The following is a 24329-nucleotide window of genomic DNA, read 5'->3' on the forward strand; positions in this document are numbered from 1 at the left end:
AGAAAAATAATTGCTTTAGCTAGTGAGTTCCGTTTAACACAAGGCAATTTACCTGCAAGCAAACTGCACACTGACTGCTCCCTTTCCTGACCCTCAGATTTAATCTCTTACAGTTAGTCCTGATCACAACCGAAAAACTATTATTTCCTGTTTTAATAGAATTCATTAGGTTCAGGATGAACTAGCATGATCTCAAAAGTCATAGCGATTTCTACTCTTTAAGCATTCTTACCCAGTGGCCTTTTCTGTTGCTGGACTCTAAATTCCTTCCAATATGACTTGGACTAAAATTTATATTACACAAATAAAACAAAAGTAAATTTATGAACTCATGATATTTATTTGTTACACTAATAAAATCCCTCTGCGTAGTTCTCACTTAATTTGTTGGCACTATAATTATTTATAAACTGTACTGTTTTTTGCAATGACTGTATTAAAATTTGAATGAGAACATCGGTAATATCAAATTATACTTAAAGTTCAAACTTCCAACTTATAATTGGTATAAAATTGTATTGCAAGTTTGTGTCTGATTTCCATCCCTTTCAATAGCTAGATTTCAAACATTAAAAAAAAAAAAAAAACCCAAAAAACCAAACAAACTTTACCACTCGATAATTCAGTTTCCTGTAGGAGGCACATCAGAGGAAATGCAGCACAGAAAACTGTAACAATGTTTTTTTATAAAAAAAAATAAATACAGATCACTTACTTTGTTGAAGCTTTTTGTTACCACATCAAAGCCTATAGTTTTGAAATATATGGGTTAATGCTAAACCATAGATCAACAGCGTGATCTTCAAAATAATTTCAAGTACCTCCAATGTCATTTCCCTTTCACCTCTTGGAGTTAGAATATTATGTTATGATTTAAGCACATCATGGTTAAGAAAATTGGCAACGGGGATTTTTGTCATTTTCTTTAGAATTTAAAAGATAAAAAGACTGATATTTGTATTTATGCAAGTGTCAGTGATTACCAAGGGACTGTTTGGAGAACAAAGAAGAAGAAAGCAAGGAGGGAGAGGAAAACATGAAACCAAAGCAGAAGGGTTTGGGAGGCATGAGGACAGCCTGAAAGAGTACGTCAAAGCCAACAGAAGAGAGAATCAGGTAAGGTGGTAATGCCATAGACTCAAAGCCTGGTAATAAAAAAGGACCACTGAATTTGATGACTGGTTGGGCAGGGCGAGTTTATAAAATGCAATAGCAGGATGGAGCACTCGGGTGGCTTAGTCAATTAAGCATCTGCCTTTGGCTCAGGCCATCATCTCAGGGTCCGGTGGGCTCCTTACTCTGCAGGGAGCCTGCTTCTCCCTCTCCCTCTGCCACTCCCCCTGCTTGTGTTCTCTCTCTCTCTGTCAAATAAATAAATAAATAAATATAATCTTTTTAAAAGTGCAATACCAGCAGAGTATTGTGAGTGAAAAACTGGATTACAAGGAATGGACGAGACTGAAAAGAGAGACTTTGGTGTCCTTCTTCATGAAATTTGAAAGTCAAGGTAGTGAGAACACAGGGTGGTAGCTTCAAGGATGAGCAAGGAGAACATTAGCGCATGGAGATCCACACGTTAGCTCTATCTGCTCACACTCACAACATTATGACTTAAAAGAAAATTATTTCAGAATACCTGCTTTCCCCAGGTATCTATTTAAGCAAGTATTAAATGTTTAAAAGTTCTTTGATATCTCTAGTGTAAATTCCAAACTTGTTCCTGTTTTCTTCAAATACTTGAATTAAACAAAAAAGGAATTTCCAAAATTCTTTGAAATATTCTTTTTTAAAAAATTTTATTTATTTATTCATGAGAGAGAGAGAGGCAGAGACACAGGCAGAGGGAGAAGCAGGCTCCATACAAGAAGCCTGACGTGGGACTCGATCCCGGGTCTCCAGGATCACACCCCGGGCTGAAGGCATGCTACACTGCTGAGCCACCAGGGCTGCCCTCTTTGAAATATTCTGAACCGAGTAGGTGGACATGCCTGCCTACATCCCATTCACTGTAAGTATACCCACAGTACTCGAGTCAACTCAATATTCACTTCTTTTATAGTATACCCCAATATAATTTCTGATTAATCAAGGAGTTAGTGTCTGTCTTGTTCTTTTTTTTTTTTTTTTTTTTTTTTTTTTTTTATTTTTTTTTTTTATTTTTTTTTTTTTTTTGTCTTGTTCTTATATGTACTTTCACTCATCTGCTTTTCTTGGTATGTCTGATTAAACTATAGCTAATCCTCTCTACTTCTAGAAATGGATTCTCAACTGCTAATAATATTCTTTTTTTTTTTCCTGTTTCCTTAGTTGTGACTCAAAGTCATTGAATCTACTTTTATATGGTTATCCACTTTCTTTGTCTTTTTACTATGTCTTATCATAAGCCAGCCCATCTGGAAGTGGACATTTATTTAACAAAATAGATTTTGCTCAATTTTAAAGAGTTAGCATTGGGCTTATATTTATATGATACAATTCATGTCAGTTGAAACTTCTTTTGAAATATTTGTTCATCTCAGAATATGAATTAGACAAGTTAAAACAACTTTCTCACATTTCTAGTTATTATTTTTTCCATCAAAGCACTAAACATTTCAGAGGGTACTGTAGGTCCATAGAATAAAGGGTAAACACAGTGCTTGGCAGTGAGATATAAGTGTTTGGAGCACATAATACAAAGATTTGGAACCAGTTCAAATATATCAACAATTATATGTTGTTGTCCTTAAAGATAGGTTTAAGAGATATTCATTCAAACTTCCATCAAGAAGCATCTGCCATTTGTTGGTGCTTTCTTAAAGAATCCTTAGTACAAGCCATGGATGAGTCATAATCACTTAGGTTTGTGCCACTGGTTCTGAATGTAAAGAGCAGTCTGCACCTATAAATACAGAGAACAAAGTGATGGTTGGCAGAGAGTGGTGATGAGGGGAGGGCAAAATGAATAAAAAAGAGTGGGAGGTACAGGCTTCCAGTTATGAAATGAGTAAGTCACAGGAATAAAAGGCACCACATAAGGAATATAATCAATGATATTGCAGTAGTGTTGTATGATGACAACTGCTAGTTACACTTGGGAGCACAACATAATGCATAAATTTGTTCAATCACCATGTTGTACACCTGAAACTAATGTAACATTGTGTATCAACTGCACTCAAATTAAAAAAACTAAAAGAAAAGAGGAGTCTGTAGAATAAGTGGCTACTGATCATTCTGACTTCCTGTTTCCCATCTCTACATCTAGGTATTCCTGGGATTTTTCAATTCTGTACCATTGGTCATAGGCCAAAGGCAGAACTAAAAGTAATCAAGCCTCTTGTTTTCATTCTGGGGCTTCATTCTCTGGATTGAACAGCTACAGGAAGCAAGGAAGTCTCATCTGTCCATTCAGCAGGTATTTACAGAGTTTCTAATATGAGCTATGCATAAGGATGTAATATTGAATATAAGGGGTCTTATCCCTGCCCTCATGGAACATATATTCTGGTGGATAGGATAGGTAATTAAGTAAACAAAGAAGTAGGCAAAAATAAGTATACATTGTAAAAACTAATATAAAGGAGATTATGTGCTGGAGAGTGGCTTGGATGTGGAAAGAAGTTACTGTATGCAAGGTGGCCAGAGAAAGCTTCTCCCACAGTGGATATTTGGGCTAAGATCTGTTAGATGAGAAAGAAGTAGACATGTGAAGATCTGGAGAAAGTGTTGCATGCTGATAGAACTGCAAGTGCAAAGATCGCATGATGGCAAAATGATTTCAAACTCCAGGTGCTGACTGAAGGATCTGACAGCTAGAGGGAAGCTGACGTGAGGGTAAAAGTGGTATGTAGAATGTATGCGTGTGTGAGTGTGATCTCTGTCCACTGAAATGGCCTAGAAGCAATGTCACTCCAGTAGCAACAAACACTGCTGGTTCACACTCCCCAGTAATAAGAACAAAGGTTATTCCTTGAAGAAATGCTAAATCCAGTGTTGGCGCAAGGAGGGAACAAGGAGACTGTGAAATGTATTTTGTGCTAGAAAGTAAGACAATTTTCAAAAATTAGTAAGTCATGTCAAAAGGATGTAGGAACCAATATGAAGGGTCTGTCTGGCTGAAGTTGTAATAATTTGAGCACTAGAAAGAATCATAATTGAGGCCGACCAAACACACTGAATCACTGAAAATCTGTGACTCCACAATGATCAAAAAGGAAAGGCAGAAAAACTCATTGTTAGTATTTAAAGCACCTACTAGGGGGGGGAGGAGCAAGATGGCGGAAGAGTAGGGTCCCCAAATCACCTGTCTCCACCAAATTACCTAGAAAACCTTCCAATCATCCTGAAAATCTATGAATTCGGCCTGAGAATTAAAGAGAGAACACCTGGAATGCAACAGTGAGAAGAGTTCGCGCTTCTATCACGGTAGGAAGACGGGGAAAAAGAAATAAAGGAACAAAGGCCTCCAAGGGGGAGGGGCCCGCGAGGAGCCGGGCTGAGGCCGGGGCGAGTGTCCCCAGGACAGGAGAGCCCCGTCCCGGAGGAGCAGGAGCTGCACCGACCTTCCCGGGGGAAAGGGGCTCCAGGGAGGTGGAGCAGGACCCAGGAGGGCGGGGATGCCCTCGGGCTCCCGGGGACACTAACAGACACCTGCGCCCCGGGAGAGTGCGCCGAGCTCCCTAAGGGCTGCAGCGCGCACGGGGGACCCGGCGGGACCCGGAGCAGCTGGAGGGGCTCGGGCGGCGGCTCCGCGGAGGGGGCTGCGCGGCCCCGGGAGCAGCTCGGGGGGCTCGGGCAGAGGAGGAGGCTCCGTGCGGAGGGGCCTGCGCGGTTCCAGGAGCAGCTCGGAGGGGCTCGGGCGGCGGCTCCGCGGAGGGGGTTGCGCGGCCCCGGAGCGCGAATCCACCAGCGCAGGCTCCGGAGCGGGCACAGCCCAGGATCCCGCCTCCCCCGGGACAGGCAGAGGCCGGGAGGGCCCAGGACAGCGAGGACGCTCCTGCCCCAGCTGAGCAGATCAGCGGCCCCGCCCCGGAGCCTCCAAGCCCTGCAGACGGAGTTCCTGGAGCTGAATCCAGGTTTCCAGAGCTGCCCCGCCACTGGGGCTGTTCCTCCTGCGGCCTCACGGGGTAAACAACCCCCACCGAGCCCTGCACCAGGCAGGGGCACAGCAGCTCCCCCAACTGCTAACACCTGAAAATCAGCACAACAGGCCCCTCCCCCAGAACACCAGCTAGACGGACAACTTCCAGGAGAAGCCAAGGGACTTAAAGTACACAGAATCAGAAGATACTCCCCGGTGGTTCTTTTTTTTTGTTTTGTTTTGTTTTGTTTTGTTTTGCTTTTTGATTTGTTTCCTTCCCCCAACCCCTTTTTTTTTCTCCTTTCTTTTTCTTTTTCTTTCTCTTTTTCTTCTTTTTTTTTTTTCGTTTTTTTTCTTCCCTTGTTTTTCTCTTTCTCTTTTCTTTCCTTCTTTCTCTCCTCTCTTTTTCTCTTTTTTCCAATACAACTTGCTTTTGGCCACTCTGCACTGAGCAAAATGACTAGAAGGAAAACCTCACCTCAAAAGAAAGAATCAGAAACAGTCCTCTCTCCCACAGAGTTACAAAATCTGGATTACAATTCAATGTCAGAAAGCCAATTCAGAAGCACTATTATACAGCTACTGGTGGCTCTAGAAAAAAGTATAAAGGACTCAAGAGACTTCATGACTGCAGAATTTAGAGCTAATCAGGCAGAAATTAAAAATCAATTGAATGAGATGCAATCCAAACTAGAAGTCCTAACGACGAGGGTTAACGAGGTGGAAGAACGAGTGAGTGACATAGAAGACAAGTTGATAGCAAAGAGGGAAACTGAGGAAAAAAGAGACAAACAATTAAAAGACCATGAGGATAGATTAAGGGAAATAAACGACAGCCTGAGAAAGAAAAACCTACGTTTAATTGGGGTTCCCGAGGGCGCCGAAAGGGACAGAGGGCCAGAATATGTATTTGAACAAATTCTAGCTGAAAACTTTCCTAATCTGGGAAGGGAAACAGGCATTCAGATCCAGGAAATAGAGAGATCCCCCCCTAAAATCAATAAAAACCGTTCAACACCTCGACATTTAATAGTGAAGCTTGCAAATTCCAAAGATAAAGAGAAGATCCTTAAAGCAGCAAGAGACAAGAAATCCCTGACTTTTATGGGGAGGAGTATTAGGGTAACAGCAGACCTCTCCACAGAGACCTGGCAGGCCAGAAAGGGCTGGCAGGATATATTCAGGGTCCTAAATGAAAAGAACATGCAACCAAGAATACTTTATCCAGCAAGGCTCTCATTCAAAATGGAAGGAGAGATAAAGAGCTTCCAAGACAGGCAGCAACTAAAAGAATATGTGACCTCCAAACCAGCTCTGCAAGAAATTTTAAGGGGGACTCTTAAAATTCCCCTTTAAGAAGAAGTTCAGTGGAACAGTCCACAAAAACAAGGACTGAAGAGATATCATGATGACACTAAACTCATATCTCTCAATAGTAACTCTGAATGTGAACGGGCTTAATGACCCCATCAAAAGGCGCAGGGTTTCAGACTGGATAAAAAAGCAGGACCCATCTATTTGCTGTCTACAAGAGACTCATTTTAGACAGAAGGACACCTACAGCCTGAAAACAAAAGGTTGGAGAACCATTTACCATTCGAATGGTCCTCAAAAGAAAGCAGGGGTAGCCATCCTTATATCAGATAAACTAAAATTTACCCCAAAGACTGTAGTGAGAGATGAAGAGGGACACTATATCATACTTAAAGGATCTATTCAACAAGAGGACTTAACCATCCTCAATATATATGCCCCGAATGTGGGAGCTGCCAAATATATCAATCAATTATTAACCAAAGTGAAGAAATACTTAGATAATAATACACTTATACTTGGTGACTTCAATCTAGCTCTTTCTACCCTCGATAGGTCTTCTAAGCACAACATCTCCAAAGAAACGAGAGCTTTAAATGATACACTGGACCAGATGGATTTCACAGATATCTACAGAACTTTACATCCAAACTCAACTGAATACACATTCTTCTCAAGCGCACATGGAACTTTCTCCAGAATAGACCACATATTGGGTCACAAATCGGGTCTGAACCGATACCAAAAGATTGGGATTGTCCCCTGCATATTCTCAGACCATAATGCCTTGAAATTAGAACTAAATCACAACAAGAAGTTTGGAAGGACCTCAAACACGTGGAGGTTAAGGACCATCCTGCTAAAAGATAAAAGGGTCAACCAGGAAATTAAGGAAGAATTAAAAAGATTCATGGAAACTAATGAGAATGAAGATACAACCGTTCAAAATCTTTGGGATGCAGCAAAAGCAGTCCTAAGGGGGAAATACATCGCAATACAAGCATCCATTCAAAAACTGGAAAGAACTCAAATACAAAAGCTAACCTTACACATAAAGGAGCTAGAGAAAAAACAGCAAATAGATCCTACACCCAAGAGAAGAAGGGAGTTAATAAAGATTCGAGCAGAACTCAACGAAATCGAGACCAGAAGAACTGTGGAACAGATCAACAGAACCAGGAGTTGGTTCTTTGAAAGAATTAATGAGATTGATAAACCATTAGCCAGCCTTATTAAAAAGAAGAGAGAGAAGACTCAAATTAATAAAATGATGAATGAGAAAGGAGAGATCACTACCAACACCAAGGAAATACAAACGATTTTAAAAACATATTATGAACAGCTATACGCCAATAAATTAGGCAATCTAGAAGAAATGGACGCATTCCTGGAAAGCCACAAACTACCAAAACTGGAACAGGAAGAAATAGAAAACCTGAACAGGCCAATAACCAGGGAGGAAATTGAAGCAGTCATCAAAAACCTCCCAAGACACAAGAGTCCAGGGCCAGATGGCTTCCCAGGGGAATTTTATCAAACGTTTAAAGAAGAAACCATACCTATTCTCCTAAAGCTGTTTGGAAAGATAGAAAGAGATGGAGTACTTCCAAATTCGTTCTATGAGGCCAGCATCACCTTAATTCCAAAACCAGACAAAGACCCCACCAAAAAGGAGAATTACAGACCAATATCCCTGATGAACATGGATGCAAAAATTCTCAACAAGATACTGGCCAATAGGATCCAACAGTACATTAAAAAAATTATTCACCATGACCAAGTAGGATTTATCCCTGGGACACAAGGCTGGTTCAACACTCGTAAAACAATCAATGTGATTCATCATATCAGCAAGAGAAAAACCAAGAACCATATGATCCTCTCATTGGATGCAGAGAAAGCATTTGACAAAATACAGCATCCATTCCTGATCAAAACTCTTCAGAGTGTAGGGATAGAGGGAACATTCCTCGACATCTTAAAAGCCATCTATGAAAAGCCCACAGCAAATATCATTCTCAATGGGGAAGCACTGGGAGCCTTTCCCCTAAGATCAGGAACAAGACAGGGATGTCCACTCTCACCACTGCTGTTCAACATAGTACTGGAAGTCCTAGCCTCAGCAATCAGACAACAAAAAGACATTAAAGGCATTCAAATTGGCAAAGAAGAAGTCAAACTCTCCCTCTTCGCCGATGACATGATACTCTACATAGAAAACCCAAAAGTCTCCACCCCAAGATTGCTGGAACTCATACAGCAATTCGGTAGCGTGGCAGGATACAAAATCAATGCCCAGAAGTCAGTGGCATTTCTATACACTAACAATGAGACTGAAGAAAGAGAAATTAAGGAGTCAATCCCATTTACAATTGCACCCAAAAGCATAAGATACCCAGGAATAAACCTAACCAAAGATGTAAAGGATCTATACCCTAAAAACTATAGAACACTTCTGAAAGAAATTGAGGAAGACACAAAGAGATGGAAAAATATTCCATGCTCATGGATTGGCAGAATTAATATTGTGAAAATGTCAGTGTTACCCAGGGCACTTTACACGTTTAATGCAATCCCTATCAAAATACCATGGACTTTCTTCAGAGAGTTAGAACAAATTATTTTAAGATTTGTGTGGAATCAGAAAAGACCCCGAATAGCCAGGGGAATTTTAAAAAAGAAAACCATATCTGGGGGCATCACAATGCCAGATTTCAGGTTGTACTACAAAGCTGTGGTCATCAAGACAGTGTGGTACTGGCACAAAAACAGACGCATAGATCAGTGGAACAGAATAGAGAATCCAGAAGTGGACCCTGAACTTTATGGGCAACTAATATTCGATAAAGGAGGAAAGACTATCCATTGGAAGAAAGACAGTCTCTTCAATAAATGGTGCTGGGAAATTGGACATCCACATGCAGAAGAATGAAACTAGACCACTCTCTTTCACCATACACAAAGATAAACTCAAAATGGATGAAAGATCTAAATGTGAGACAAGATTCCATCAAAATCCTAGAGAAGAACACAGGCAACATCCTTTTTGAACTCAGCCATAGTAACTTCTTGCAAGATACATCCACGAAGGCAAAAGAAACAAAAGCAAAAATGAACTATTGGGACTTCATCAAGATAAGAAGCTTTTGCACAGCAAAGGATACAGTCAACAAAACTCAAAGACAACCTACAGAATGGGAGAAGATATTTGCAAATGACATATCAGATAAAGGGCTAGTTTCCAAGATCTATAAAGAACTTATCAAACTCAACACCAAAGAAACAAACAATCCAATCATGAAATGGGCAAAAGACATGAACAGAAATCTCACAGAGGAAGACATAGACATGGCCAACATGCACATGAGAAAATGCTCCGCATCACTTGCCATCAGGGAAATACAAATCAAAACCACAATGAGATACCACCTCACACCAGTGAGAATGGGGAAAATTAACAAGGCAGGAAACAACAAATGTTGGAGAGGATGTGGAGAAAAGGGAACCCTCATACACTGTTGGTGGGAATGTGAACTGGTGCAGCCACTCTGGAAAACTGTGTGGAGGTTCCTCAAAGAGTTAAAAATAGACCTGCCCTACGACCCAGCAATTGCACTGCTGGGGATTTACCCCAAAGGTACAGATGCAGTGAAACGCCGGGACACCTGCACCCCGATGTTTCTAGCAGCAATGGCCACGATAGCCAAACTGTGGAAGGAGCCTCGGTGTCCAACGAAAGATGAATGGATAAAGAAGATGTGGTTTATGTATACAATGGAATATTACTCAGCTATTAGAAATGACAAATACCCACCATTTGCTTCAACGTGGATGGAACTGGAAGGTATTATGCTGAGTGAAGTAAGCCAGTCGGAGAAGGACAAACATTATATGTTCTCATTCATTTGGGGAATATAAATAATAGTGAAAGGGAATATAAGGGAAGGGGGAAGAAATGTGTGGGAAATATCAGAAAGGGAGACAGAACGTAAAGAATGCTAACTCTGGTAAACGAACTAGGGGTGTTGGAAGGGGAGGAGGGCGGGGGGTGGGAGTGAATGGGTGACGGGCACTGGGGGTTATTCTGTATGTTAGTAAATTGAACACCAATAAAAAATAAAAAAAAATAATAAAAAATAAAAAACAAACAAACAAACAAACAAAAAAGCACCTACTAAACAAGACCTCTGTGCTTTCTGCTCAATTTTGCTGTTAACTGCTCTGAAGAAAGTTTGTTAATTAAAAAAGATAACCACACTTGAAAAATGAGTAATTAAAGAGAAACAATTAAGCATTTATTTTGCCTTTTTCCAGTAGGAATTCTATATCAAGTTAACCAAGTTTGTAAACTAAAGCTCTACATTACTGAAGAGTGTCAGGCAATAAAGATAGAAGAAACAAAACAGCTTTAAATTTTTTCCCCTAATTTTAACAGAATTGTTTGATGCTTATAAGGATTAGCAATTGGTTATTAAAAAAATTAGATAAACAACAACAACAACAAAATTAGGTAAACAGTTAATCCATGTAGTGCCAAAGAACATCATATATAAATTTCATTTGAGTGTCAAAAATACTTACAGAATAATAATAACAATAAATATATCACATTTTGGAACTTATGAAATGTACATAAAATGATATTCAGGGAAAAATTTATAGCATTAAATATTTATAGTAGAAAAAGAAGAAAGGCTGAAAATAAATGACCTAAGTGTCCAGTTTAAAAGTTTGAAAAGAATAACAAGTTAAAGCTAAAAATGTTGGAAGAAAAGAGGAATAGATACATATTTAATTAACAAACATTTGTTATGTGCCTAAGCTGTTCTGGGTTCTGGATTAATCCATGAACAAAACAGACAAAAATTCCTGCTCTATTGGAGCTAACATTCTTGTATGGAAGATAGAGGTAAATATAACAAAAAATATAGCACATTTCGTGTTTCAAGATGAGTGGTATTTAAAAAGAATAAAATAAGGATACAGAAATATTTAACAGCAGAAATCAATTAAAAAGAAATCAAAGATCCAACAGAGAGGAATAACAAAGCACAAATTATATTTTTTAAAAGTCTCTAACAAAATTAACAGTATCCTGGTGAAAATGACCAAGCTTAATATGACTTGTCATTGTCCAGGTGTGGCTTGGTGGCCACTCATATGCAGGATAAGCTCCGGTCTTTTATAGAATAGTGTGGAAACATCAAGAAGTTTAAAATGGGAATGCCTCTTGATTCTGTGATTTTACCCCTCTGCCTTTATCTTAGCTCACATATCTACCTGTACATATGAGTGTTCTTAGCAGCATTGGTTGCAACAGTAAAACGTTGAGAACAACTTAAATGTCTATCAGAAATTAATAAAGTAATATTCATGCAATCACATGCTTTGTGAAGTAGAAATAAACTAAGTAAGCTTATGTATATTAAAAGTGATGGATCTCCTGAACCTAGTGTTCACAAAAAGAATCAAGTTGTGGACAAAATAGTGTATGACCTCAGTTATATACAGTTTAAAAAGTCACACAATAACACTATGTATTCTTTTAGGAATGTATATATACATGTATAGTAATACTTTAAATAAACATATAAATATAACAAATGCAGAATATAGAGTGAAAAAAGAATCAGGGAACAGTAAACGAAGGGTTTAACTGTGTTGAAAAAGTTTTGTCTTTATTTCATTGGTGATAACATGAGTATTTGGTCATTTTGATTATGTCATTACACTTTATTAAGTATTACATACTGCTTGAAGATACAAATTTTAACAATATTCTATTTCTCTCCATTCCAGTTGCTGCTTTCCTAGACTGGCCAACCACTGTTTTTTTGGGACAACTGCAATGACCTCTAAATACACCTCCTGGCATCTCTTGTTCTCCTCAAATTTATTTTTATTTTCTTTATTATAGACAGAACAGTATTTTTTAGACCCAAATGTGTCACTAGTTGCTTAAAACACCTCAAGGGTTTCCCACTTCCCAAAGATAAAAGATTAACTTCTTGGGACAACTTGAGAGGTCATTTTTTAAAAAATTCCATTTATTTATCCGTGAGAGATACTGCAAGAGCGGCAGAGAAGCAGGTTCCCTGTGGGGACCCTAATGCAGGACCCAATCCCAGGACTCCTGGATCATGACTTGAGCTGAAGACAGACGCTCAACCACTGAACCACCCAGGTGCCCCATTTGACAGGTCTTTATCTCCCCTGCCTCTAATCATTTCTGCAGATTCCTTGTCCTTCCCTTCACAATCGTGCTCTAGCCTTACTGACCTGCTTCCCATTCCCCTTGAACTGTTCTGTCTAACGTGGTCTCTACACACCCTAATCCCCTTTCATAGAATATCATCTTTCACTCTCCCCCTCCATCTGCTTTCCTGTCATTGAAATCTGCCCTTCCCCAACCTGGGTACCTGGCCAAGTCCCATTTATTTTTAGGTTTCAGCAGAGAAAGTCATCCCTGGCCCCTGGAAAGTCTGGGCCAATATAACTCTTCTATGTGTTCCCAAGTGCCTAGTTCTTCCACCTAATTTTATATCTTTATTTGGGTAATGAAGACTCATTCTTTTGTTATAGTCAATTTTCTGACTCACCTACAAGATGATAAACCCAATATAATCAACACTGTTTTCCCATGCCAACAGCTCAATTTATATATTTTTAATCAAAAGACTGAACAAATCTAATTACTAGGTGCTTGAGTCACAATTTCAGCTGAGAATTGAGAAAACTTTAAAAAACCAGAAAGCAACCACATATCCATCAAAGTGTCTCTTATGTTGCTTAGTGGGAGTGTGTATTTGTGCAGCTACTTTGGATAGAGTCTTGTATCCCCAGTAAGCTAGATGTGTGTATGCCTTATGATCTACTGTTTCCACTCCTGAATATGTAGCCAGGAGAGATGAATGCATATACCTACCAACAACCCATATGAAAATCTAGGCATCTCTTTGTAGCCAAAGTCTGAAAGCGCCCCAAATATCCATCAGCAATAGAATAGATAAAGAAACGTGGTATGTTCATACAATGGAAGCCACGCAACAACAAAAACAATGAACTGCTGATACTCACAAGGACATAATTTAATCTCACCGACATGATGTCAACTGAAGGAGATCAGGCTCTCAATAGAGCATATACTTCATGATTCCATGTCTGTGGAGTCCTAAGAACGGCAGGACTCAGCTATGTGATGGAGGTTGGGATGGTAAACATGGGTAGAATGGCAGGGGAGAGGGATCGTCTCTATAGTCAGCAATTACAAAGTGTTGGAAAACCACAGAGTTTCTTCTAAAGCTTCATAACCTTTTTTTTCTATACAAGAAAGTTGGAGTTGCAGGATTTTTCAAATTCATACTTCCCTGTTTCATTCATTTTAGAATTGACATAACTTCTAGAAATGCATTTTTAAAAAAAGATTTATTTATTTATTTGAGAGAGAGAGGGAGAGTGTGAGATTGTGTGTGTGCAAGCAGAGGAAGGGGCAGAGGGATAGAATCACAAGCAGACAATGCAGGGTTTGATCTCACAACCCCGTGATCAAGACCTGGGCTGAAATCAAGAATCCGATGCCCATTCAAGTGAGCTACCCAGGTGCCCCTCAAATGCATTTCTTAAGAAAGGTAGTGTACAGATGATCAATAATCTTTCTCATGTGTAATTAAAATAATTGAGACACTGTGCAAAAGTAGGAGGAAAAGAACCATGGCTGCTGGGGCACCTGGGTGGCTCAGTCAGTTAAGCATCTGCCTTCAGCTCAGATCATGATCTCAGGTTCTGGGATCAAGCCCCACATCTGGCTACTTGCTCTCCCTCTCCCTATACACCCCCCTCCACTTGTGTTCTCTGCAGTCTCTTCCTCAAATAAATAAGTAAAATCTTTTTTTAAAAAAAGAACCATGGCCAAAGACCTAATTTCCTTCCTTAAATTCGTTTGTGTGTGCTTTTGATGCTATTAGAAGGAATCAAACAAAAACTTGGAGTTTCCAAATAATGACTGAAGAAATAATTAATTCCTTTAAAAAAGATGATGTAGGGGATCCCTGGGTGGCGCAGTGGTTTAGCGCCTGCCTTTGGCCCAGGGCGCGATCCTGGAGACCCAGGATCGAATCCCACGTCGGGCTTCCGGTGCATGGAGCCTGCTTCTCCCTCCTCCTGTGTCTCTGCCTCTTTCTCTCTCTCTATGTCTATCATGAATAAATAAATAAATCTTTAAAAAAAAAAAGATGATGTAAATGATGCCACTTTTACTGCAGGGCCACTGTGAATGGGAGAAGGGAAAATACAGTGAGAAGTTAACAAAAATCTACAATTTGCAAGAGAACTTTCATTTTTCTTTTACATGTTAAGTTTCCAGGGTACCTAGGTGGCTCAGTGATTGAGCATCTGCATTTGGCTCAGGTCATGATCCCGGAGTCATGGGATTGAGTTCTGCATCAGGCTCCCCAGAGGGAGCCTTCTTCTCCATCTATCTATGTCTCTGCCTCTCTCTGTGTCTCTCATGAATAAAAAAAAGGCAAGTTCCCCTAATCCTATTTGTATTTAATTTTTAGTTGTCAATTTATTAGTCACATATTCCTATATATTAGTTTGTCTACTTTCGATGTGGATCAGGCCAATTGAGCAGAACCAGGGATGTCTCTGTAAAAACAGCCCTCCAAAAGCGTCAAAAGACTTAAGCACTGAAAACATTTCAAATATTAATTATTTGTGAAGGTATAATGTACATTCACAGATATTGACATTTGTGGTATGTAATTGCTGCACCTGACTACACTAAAATTTGCTAACAGATGATTTTTTAAAAACAAGTATACCTTGCATTTGTAATCTATGAATTTTAAACACCTGTAGTTTACTTAGTTAATTACCAAGCTCATTCAACACATCTGGCTTCTCTGTCTTTGTGTTAATCAATAATTATTTGATCACAATGTTATGCCTTTTATGCTAATCAGGATTTTGAGACCATAAAATTGTGCTACCTTTGTGCTTCATGCTGGCACTAATGTGTTATATTTATAGTGTGGTGTATTCATAATTCATGCATACATATGCATGTATGCACACATTTTACTTCATTGGTGCAACAGGAAATTTTCTTTTCAATCTGTTTTTTCTTTCTTTTTCTTTTTTTTTTTTGCAAAGTTCACTACATGAAAAGAATAACTTTACTTATTTTTAATTGTGGTAGGAAAAATTCCTCATTTAAGAAAAAAATAGATATTTGTTTTAATGTGATAGAATTATTTTTGAAAAATAGAAGGAAAAGTAGTTGTTCCTTTTTTGAAAGGTATTTGGATAAATAGAACAATATTGGTCTCGCTGACCTATGAATGTGGCTGCTGATGTGGTTTAAAACCCTCTACAAAAGAAGACTATTTTTCTTAATTGCTTCCTTTGCTGAAATAATTGTGAAGGCTGGAAAGAGGTCTGATTAATTGCAAACTTGGATGTGGTAAAAACCTCTCTGGCAGGTTCTTATCTATCACCATCAATCTCAGATTGCACAGTAACCATCTTGGAAGCCTTGCAAGAGGCAGCCTCTTGGGATGTGGAAGTTTCAGAGACAGTGACTTAAATACAACCCCGGTTGGATATTCACTGTAGCAGGGGGATGTTTATTAACCCATTCTTATTGCTTGACTCCTCATTAGGATCTTTAAAGTTCCACACAAATCTTTGTGTGTTTATGTGTGTGGCAGTGTTATGCACTGTACCGTGGGGAGGAGCTGAACTGAGAATAAAAGCCCACCTCTGCCCCTTTGTAGCTATTTTCACTTTGAAATATTGTTCCCCTTTATATCTCCCCAGATCCTTTGATATGACCACATGTCATCATACCAAGTTTGGACATGCCTCATGCCAACAACAGTTCTATCTATGCCCTTCATCTAAACAGGATTAAGTTAGCACCAGCCAGATATTCCCCAAGTTGTACAAAGTCCAGTGGCCACAAAGGAGTTACCTAAATAATGGACATATTGTTTCATTTTCTTACTGTTTAATTCTTTTAGGAATAATGCTATTTAAGATCATTTCCTTTTTTATTATTTTTTTTTTAACCCCACAGCTATCATGGAAGTATCTGTTCTGGGGTTTTAAGGATCTCAGGGTGCTTCTAAAACATTAATTAATTCGTATTAGAAAGTGAATTCTTACTAGCAGTGAATAATCCCAATAATTTTAATGACCCTAAATGAAGTAAAGATTATTTTCAGCTCTCCTTAGGTAAAGTTGCAGTTGTAATTTTCCAAAGATATTTAAGTCCCTTACAATTTGCTAATCATGGGGAGAAATAGATTTTTTTTCTTTATAGATAACTACTTTTATTTTATTTTAAAGATTGTATTTATTTATTCATGAGAGATAGAGAGAGAGGCAGAGGGAGAAGCAGACTCCATGCAGGGAGCCCAACGTGGGACTCGATCCCGGGTCTCCAGGATCACGCCCTGGGCTGAAGGTGGTGCTAAACCACTGAGCTACCCGGGCTGCCCAGATGGCTACTTTTGAATCAAACTATCTAACTTGTCCAAAACATACCTAGCCTCTTTTTCTCTAAGGACCTAGATGAAGACACATACTATTAAACAAAGTAGAAAACCTCCTCTCCTTCACAATTCTGCCTACATCCACTAAACAGTTCTCCTACCAGGAGCTGGGATTATTTCCATGGGGGTGGGGGGGAACTTCAGGGATCTTCAGGGATGCTGGTAATTGCTGTGACTCCACCTTTGCAATGACTGAAGGAGTAACTAACAGTATGAGGCCACAAGTGTGTGTCTATGCTTGCTTTATTTCTTTTCTGTCTAAACACAAAAGTCCAACAGTGTAGGTTTTCTCCTGTGAACACAATAATTTCACTATACTTATGGAACATTATAAATTTAAACCTCTTATTAGGTCACAAGATTTTCTCTGAGAATCACTGCATAACTTTTTCCTTGCTCGGCCCTTTAACAGAAAGACTGTTTATAAGCACTGTTCTCTACCCATCATATGGCAAAAAAAAGTTCATACTTTCTTAATTAGCACTTTATAATCCCAAATACCTAGTCTATATTAATTATATTGCACAACAAAGCTCTTTAGAACTATTTTAATTCAGAGCCAGTTATGCAGCCCTTATATGACTCACACAGACTGCTATATTTTTCCTGTAAGAACGATGCTTTGAATATCTCGTCAACCAGTGCTAAGGCCTGATGGCATCTTCTATGTTATTTGAGGATAAGAATTGTGCATCAGAAGCTCTGTGCACACTGAAAGGCCAAGGTTTGGAGAAGTGAAGGCTGGTTCAATCAGTAATCAGAATATGCCCGCACCATCCCTGAGGCTGGAAAAAAAAAATCATCCACCAAGGGTCCAGTTCTTTTTTCTCAGAGTCTGGGAATTAGAGATATGGTTTTTGAGGAAGTCTAGCACTTTTTAAAAAGTTAGTTTGGAGACTTTCTAGAAACAGATCAAACAGAAGAAGATTCTTTCTTTTTACTGTCACATCTGTCATTCCTTTAAAAGTCTGTTTCCTCAGTGAAGGGCACTGTTTCCAAGGGCCGTGTTTGGTAGAGGGAGAAGAACCTGGAGCATTGAAAGCAGCAGTTGCACCTCCAACCTACTAAGTGAGGCTAGAAAGGCACAGTTGGCCCGGCATTCTCATCATAGTCTCGCCAGTAAGAAGAAGAAAGCAAAAACTCAATTTCCAGAGCAGACTATTGGCTGACTACTTTTTTTTTTTTGTTTTGCTTTAAACCTTTAATCAGAGGAGAATTGAAATAGAAAAGTCACTTGCATTATCTCTCCATCCTTCAGGAGTTTAATTTTCATTTATGTGCTTAACATTCTCTAATTTCAGGTCATGTGCTGGGTCACCTGTAATACTTTAAGCAAGTTAACATAAAATTTCTATTTCAACTTAAAAGTCCAGGTAGTTCCCTTATGCTTTACAATTGAGGCAATCCTCAGGGAAGAATTAGGCTGTCTGGTACATCTGCCTCTGTTGGGGAACATTATACATTTATATTTCCAGCTTCTAGATGTGACTCTGATAAGGGGTCTGTGACCCCATGTGTCCATATAGACCTCCCCATAAAAAAAGGCACCAGAATTGGTGAACACATGTGACATAAATGCTGAAAGGACAGAAATCTTCCCAACAATCCTCTTTCCGTGATGTCATGTTCTATCAGAGACCAGCATGTGCTATTATGTGGCCCTTGGTAAGGTTCCAAGAAGAAGGGGAAGAGCAGATGCATAACACATACCAGAGGCGTTTTAGGTAAGGATGGACTGACATCACATAACTTAGAGGAAGTACAGTGAAATAAAAGGTTGCTGAAAAGATAACAGCCACCTTTTTTTTTCTTTTTAAAGATTTATTTATTTTTCTGACAGAGAGGAGCAGGAGGGGCAGAGTGAGAGAGAGAATCCTGAAGCAGCTCTCTACTGAGCTTGGAGCCCCATCTGGGGTTCAATCTCATGAGCCTGAGGTCACGACCTGAGCCAAAATCAAGAGCCAGATGCTTAACTGACTGAGCCACCTAGGCATTCCAGCAGACACCTTTTCTGGTGGGCATCATAATATGGGGAACTTCCTTCCTCTTCTCCACTTTGTCCAGAATCTAAACAATAGCTTCTCTTTCAGCCATTTGCCAGATGGGACCGCTTTGCAGTGGGAACTCAGGTAACTTGATGGCATGGGTCATCTTGGCTTTGAGGAGTAGTGTGTGAAAAAGGACTAGAATAAAAAAGGGAGAAGAAGGATATGCTGCCATTGTCAGAGAAAGATCACCTGGGTGGATGCAGGAGAAAAGAGAGTTTTATGGGGACCTTCAGTAAACCTGGAATCAACACGTCAGAGCCATGCATTAGATAAAATTAACGAATGATGGAATTTAAATTGCAAGATAATAAATAATTCCATTGAGAATTTGTGTAGCTATTTAATAATTCATAGTATTCTCTGGTTATTTATTTTACTCATGCCCATGAATACTACTCTCAAATTCAGATAGCTTATAATAGAATGCACTACACAATGCATATTTATTTATTAACATTTAGAAATAAAGACATTCCTATCATTTAATATGAATGTATAAATGTGTTAGGGCCCTCAACTCATCATAAAATACCAGGAATTGTTACTGAAAACATTCTGGGCATTTATGTAATGATTCTCAGTATTGAATAAAGAAAGTTCTATATTGGGGATATGTAAATTACAGCTTCTTAGTTTAATAAATACTTAATTTGGTCATAACTATACAGAACATGAAGGCTTTGGTTTAGTGTTTGTGTATGAATTGTAATAATTTTTTGCTGGGTCAATTCTTATGTTTAATAGAAATGTGTGCAGAGGATTAAAGAGAGTGTCAACAACCCACAGCATTAGCGCTGATGATGGTCAAAACTTACCCACGAGGCAAAACATAAGGTAAATGGATTATTTGTGAACACTTTGCTAAGATTGAGAACAAAGATGCTCAGAGTAAAAAACAAACACAAACAAGTCCTCCGCTGACTATAGGACAATGATTCATAAGATTAGCTCATCCCAGAACTCTTTAAGCCTTCTCATTGTGGACTAGAGTCTCAAAGGCTCACTCCCAAGAAAATCTAATCAAGCCCCTAATCAACACAGAATTGCTGGGGAACAGAATTGGAGAATTTTTTTTTCTATTTTTTTTAGGCTAGTTGCTTCTGATAGTTCCTAGATTTTTAATGAAGTGATGGCAGATGCTCCCTGCCTTTCTTCCTTACCTGTGCTCCGGGCTCCACACCTTTCCACACACACCTCTTATCTCACAAGTAGGAAAAGCAGAAAGACATGGAGAAGACTGTAGAGAGCTCAAGTTGGGAGAGAGGAAGGAAAGGGAGATTCCATATTACACACAGGTTAGATATAACATTGCAGAAATTCTGGGGACCATCCTATGCCTAACATTTACCTGAAAAGCAATCATAATGCTTGGTCTTTCTGATCTTCATTTGTTTTTCTTTCTGATCTTCTGAGATGGGACTGGCAGTAGGCATGCCTACTCAGTGACATTTGTCTATTGTTTTTGTCCAGCCTTGGACACAGCCAGTCCACAGCCAGGAGTACACGTACTCTTTTCTACTAAAGTGATTCTGGCTTTGTAATTAGAGTACCCCATGAATTCAGATCCTAGCTGCATCAAAAACAGAAAAACTGCCACTATTGGCATAGCTATGTGTCCCCATCTTGCTCTTTGGCCCTTTGCACACTGTAGTATATTTGGCTTTTTATGGTGGTCTTGCCTACTGATTTTATGTTTCTCAAGAGCTGGCATGGATTCATTTTTACATACATAGTACCTAACACAGGGCTAAACATACAGAGGGTAAGTAATAAATGTTCATTGATGAATTATTGGTTCTTAAATAAAATGAATAAGATGCACACTTTAAAATCAAATGGTCAATTTTTTAATCTACTAAAGAGTTAAACATAAAATATAAACTATAGAAGCCTTACAGAAAACAAACACAAATATATATCTTAGGATAAGCAAAGACTATACAAACAAAAATAGCAAAGGAAAGGAATGATGAGGAATAGGTATAAAAAATTTGCCTTTGATGACAGCTAATGAGAAAAATTGGCACTGGATTTGAGAGTTGACTATTTCCACCTGTGTTATGCTAAGCTTTGAAAAATGGTTTTGCCACAATTGAGTCTTTTCAACCACATTATTAAAAGGAAAAATATTCCTGTAAACAACACTATGTTTACACAGATGAATTAGTTTAATGCATTAAGGAAAAAAGGCTACATGAATTTAACGAGATGCATTAAGATGTCTTTTTAAAACTTACCAATAAATAATTGGTTTGACTGTATTTTTCAGAGTTTAGTCAATTAACCTTGGGTCCCTTAGGTGTGGTCCTAGGATTAAAGTACTAGGGAATTACATTGCTGTAAAATATATACAGTTTTACAGCTCTATAAGGATATAACAAGAAATGATCTCTCTATTTACCACAGCCCTTTTCACTCAGATTGTTTTACAAGTAGTATGTCATACTAACCAAGAAAATGTACAATTATATGTCAAGGATCTTAAGCAATAATTGAGAAGAAGTCATACTCTGAAAAAGTTACAAAATTTATTGTTTTACCTTTAATTTTTGCCACCTGATTGATTCACCATCACAAAGATTTAGAGGAGTAAATTATTGTTTGTCTAGTAAAATTAAAAGGTCTGAAATTCTATTTACAAAGCCTATTTTCCGTGTCCATACAGAAACACATATTTTTTTTAAAGATTTTATTTATTCATTTGAGAGAAAGCGAGAGAGCACAAAAGGAGAAGAAGAAGCAGAAACCCCATTGAGCAGGGAGCCCCATGCAGGGCTGGCTCCCAGGACCCTGAAATCAGGACCTGAGCTGAAGGCAGATGCTTAACCAACTAAACCATCCAGGTGCCCCTAGAAACACATATTTATAAGAAAGCAACAAAACTAAATACTTAATAAGAACTTTAATCTGTGTATAAATATTGAATACCTTAAAAATTAACTTGACTAATTTAGAATTCAAAATTAGCCCTTGATCAAATTAGCTGGATAATGTTTATCATTATTTGGTATAAAAAAAGATACAACTTTAATTATAATAAAGCATATAACATACAATAAGACACACAACTTTTTTTAAAGACTTATATTATGATGTCAATTATATTAGGCAGAAAACACTAATTGATGAAGCAAAGAGTAAAGTGTAGGCATGCTAAAAAATCACTTTTCAAATCTGAGAAGTTAATGTGTTATAGGGAATATTCTAAAGCTTCTAAGAAAATTACTCAGTGAAGTATATTGAAAATATAATAAAAGACTTTGGCTAGAAAATAAATATCCTCTCTATAGATAAATATGGTTATTTAGTAAAGGTCATAGGATTACTGACTTATGGTCTCTTCACATTTCATATTCTGGGTGTGGAACTACTTTTAGCTGAAGTCAAACTTCCATTTGCAGTAAAATTCAGTGCTACCTCGTGATTAAATGTTCTTTTGCTACAGCAAATTTTTTTTTTTTGCTACAGCAATTTTTAAAGTAGAATTGAAGCTATGATAACTTAAATGTGGATAGAGCCTCCTTACTAATTTTGGATATCAGATACAGTATCAGTGGCAGGTTAATTTCTAGGTAAGTTTCGTCCAGCTTCTAGAGATTATTCCTAATAGTTTTTATTCTCTAAGTTTTTTTTTTCAGAGAATTCCAGTCTCTAGGCCAAAGGGAGCAGCTCCCCATGTATCTATCAGTGTTCTGATGCTAGCTCTTTAGAATGACATTAATCTCTATGCCACAAATTCATGTATTTTTTAATCTGCTTCAAGAACAAAAAGGATATAATGGCCCATTAGGAAACATTAAATCTTGATCATTTTGTTAATGTTCTCACTAATATGTGTTCTATAAAGTTGCTCACTTTTAGAACTAAGATTCTAGTGTCATGGGTTAATGAGCCACATAGCTTCTAATGTTGTACATCTGCCATTAATCCATTATCGGAAAAGGACTAATCTATGGCCCTAGCAGATGGATCAGAAGTCCTGTAGGGGTAAATTAACCCTCATCCTTTACTGCTGGGTCTTACAGTTTTACAGAGCATTTTCATATCCTATCATATTTGCTTCTTAAAACCATTCTCTGAAGTCAGGGAGATAGTGAATTATTATTACCATTTGTTTGAAGAGTCTGGCAGGCAAGCATAGCCTCTTGTATATCTTTGACCAAAAGAGGACTGTGTGTGGGGGTCTCTTACTGAGAAGGTCATTGGCTGACTGCAGTATCTGAGCTGGGAAGAGAACATAGGAGGTCAGTCCAAATAAGCCTCGGTGACCTAGCCCTGATCATTGAATTAGGAGTCAGGGTTTCAACCAAACAGCAGTTATGCTGCAGAGGAGGGAGGCACACTCAGGTGCTGACATGCTGCTTGCCTATTTCCACTAGGCCTTATGTCAAGTTATTTGGTGCACCAAGGCTAACAGCTTCCATATCATATTCACAGGAGATCAGAAAGGTTTCTGAGACCTGTTCCTTTGTGCTCACTCCTGCATGGCCCCGTACTTCAGGGTTGATGACTCTACCCTCCACTGTGGAGTGCCCTGGCTGTTGGGCTAAGGTTGAATCTGTTATACTGTCTGGTGACTCTTAAGAAAGGCCTTGAAACTCAACTCCCTCTGGTATAGGTGGGAGAAAATTAGTTACAAGGACTAAGAATTTTCTTCAGATCTTGGAGAGTACTATCAATTCTTTTTCTGAACGTTGTCATAACAGAGTAACAAGAAAACCAGTGATGACAACAACCGCTAACACATCTGGCACTTATAATGTGCCAGCCACGGTTCTCAGCACTTTACATATTTTAATTGACTTAATCCTTGCAACAACCCCTGGAGTAGATGCTGTCACACTGCTGAAACTGCGGAGGAGCTAACAGGCACTAGGTTATGAAGCCTGGCCTGTTTCCAGTCCTCAACCAACACTGTGTCATTCTCAGATATATTTGAATATACTTGGGTTTATTTTCAGATCACTTAAATAACTTGCTTTAATTGGTAGCCTTTAAGGGGCAGACCTGATTTTGGAAGGTGGACTGACATGGCAAAACAGAGACCTGCTAATAACCTGGGTCCTTGATGACATTACTGCATCAGCCACCTTTTGAAACCTGTTCTACTTCTGGGGTTTGGCATGCAAAGGCTAGATGCTCTTCACATCTACAGCGCTTGAGTCAGGATTTCTGTTACTTCCATCATCAATTTTTCCAAGTGATCCAAGAGTCCTACCTTAGCACCAATTATAGATGCAGCGACTTGTGTCTGAGTTTTGGCCTTGTGATTTGGGGTCAGTTATTTTTTTTTCCTTTGAGGGAAAGCATCCTTTCCCTTTTTCATTTATAGAAAGGGAATGATCACAG

General features: G+C 38.7%; 1 protein-coding gene and 1 long non-coding RNA gene across 4 annotated transcripts in view; one reads left to right on the forward strand and one right to left on the reverse strand.

Annotated features, from left to right (window-relative positions):
* Positions 1–24329, reverse strand: part of NKAIN3 (sodium/potassium transporting ATPase interacting 3) — a 617017-nt gene that overhangs the window by 153850 nt on the left and 438838 nt on the right. The window lies entirely within an intron of this gene.
* On the forward strand, positions 494–12393 carry LOC144300224 (uncharacterized). The gene is made up of 3 exons (XR_013366813.1): positions 494–1116; positions 3248–3397; positions 12176–12393. It is a non-coding gene; the product is annotated as an uncharacterized LOC144300224 (long non-coding RNA).

The sequence above is a fragment of the Canis aureus genome, chromosome 28 (genome assembly GCF_053574225.1).
Source record: "Canis aureus isolate CA01 chromosome 28, VMU_Caureus_v.1.0, whole genome shotgun sequence".
NCBI lineage: Eukaryota > Metazoa > Chordata > Mammalia > Carnivora > Canidae > Canis > Canis aureus.